Here is a 1,693-nt window from a genome sequence, read left to right as displayed (position 1 = left end):
AGAGAGAGAGAGAGAGAGAGAGAGAGAGAACTGAGAGAACTGAGGAGTACCTGGGAAAAAGATATGTAGTGTATTCTGGGAAAAGAGAATGAAGTATATCAAGGTGAACTGAGAGATGAATGTGTTTCCATATCAGCTTAACATGACTGGAAATACGTAGGAAAACATGCTTAGAATGAGGGAAGAGGCGTGCTGGTACATCCTGAGGCATTAGGAGGAGCAGAGTGTGGGGCTAGCTTGGACTACTACATAGTAAGATCTGTCTCAAAAGGAGGGAAGGAGAAGGGTTCAGCTGGGCTCATAGATTTGGAGGCTTTGGCTTGTCCCCCTTAATTTTGCTACAGTGGTAAGGCAGCTTATCATAGCAAGGGCACACTGTAGAGTGGTATCAATCTCCTTGTGGCTAGGAAATAAAGAGGAAGTACAGGGTCCCAGAAATTCTACCTTTTTTAATTTTTTTTAAAGTATCTTATGTGTACAGGTATTTTGCCTGCACATTTATCTGTTAAATGCATTCCTACTGCCCAAGGAGGCTAAGAGAGGGCATTGATTCGACTCCCTGTAACTCGAGTTACAGATGGTTGTGAACCACAACACAGGTACTTGGCAATGGATCCTGGATTCTCTGGAAGAATATCTGTTGTTCTAACAGTTGAGTCATTTCTTCAGCCCTCAGAATCCCCTTTGAGGGCATGCCTCTACTGACCAAAAGGCCTCCCAATATGCTTTACTTTGAAGTTCCCACCACCTCTGCGTAGCTCCATGCTCTGGGGAGTTTGGGGGACATTCAGATCTAAAGCAGCCTAATGGGGAAGTGCAGCATTTTCTGTTGGAGATGAAATTCACAACAGAAAAACTTTCTCAGGTTTGTTTTTTTTTTCCGATTAGTATCTAGTGTTGGACTCATACAGAGAATGAGAAAAGATAGCAAGGTAAAGAACACGTCAGATGATCTGAAGCCCCTCGAATGTCGGCTTAAGCCTATTGACAAGCTGGAATCGTGGAGATTTGCTTATCTCTGGATCAGACCCCCATGCAGACCATCTGCTCTCGTGGCCCTTTGTAACTGGCTGTGATCTCTTTTTTATCTCACACATGACAAACCTCAAGCACTTCAGAGTAAGACTGTGTCCTTTACTTACAGCTGAATGATTCTAGGGCTTAAATTCATTCACTGAATGCCGAGATTAACCAATCCTCTGGCTCTTCTTCATCTGCCTAAGACATGAACACATAATCCAGACTAACCAGTCATTGTCCTGTTCCTCCTGCCTTCAGGGACTGATTCAGAGATGGATGTCTGACCTAGGTCCACAGCCAGTCTGGCTCTTTCTTTGTAGCAATGGGGTGAGATGAGCCTCAAGTCTTCACCACTAGGGAGATCCTTGCAAGAAGGGAAGATGAAACACAGGATGCAGAGCCCAGAGGTGATCGGGAGAGTCCAGTTCAGATACATTCAACTTTTGGCCCGTGCCATGACTTGTCATCTACAAAGTTCACACCTAAGAGCTGCACAATCAAGTTACAAAAGCAGTACTCTCAGAATGCCTCAAGTAAGTTTATGATTTTGTATTGCTCTGCATTCATAGCTTACATGGGATATGTGCATCTAGACTCTAGATATTGTTGTGAAAGATGTGATTCTGGGCTTTTCAACCATGGGTGCTAATAATTTTCCCTTACTCCTTTTGGA

The sequence above is a fragment of the Grammomys surdaster genome, unplaced genomic scaffold (assembly GCF_004785775.1).
Source record: "Grammomys surdaster isolate TR1022 unplaced genomic scaffold, NIH_TR_1.0 137, whole genome shotgun sequence".
Classification (NCBI taxonomy): domain Eukaryota; kingdom Metazoa; phylum Chordata; class Mammalia; order Rodentia; family Muridae; genus Grammomys; species Grammomys surdaster.
Note: the sequence above shows the minus strand (reverse complement) of the source record.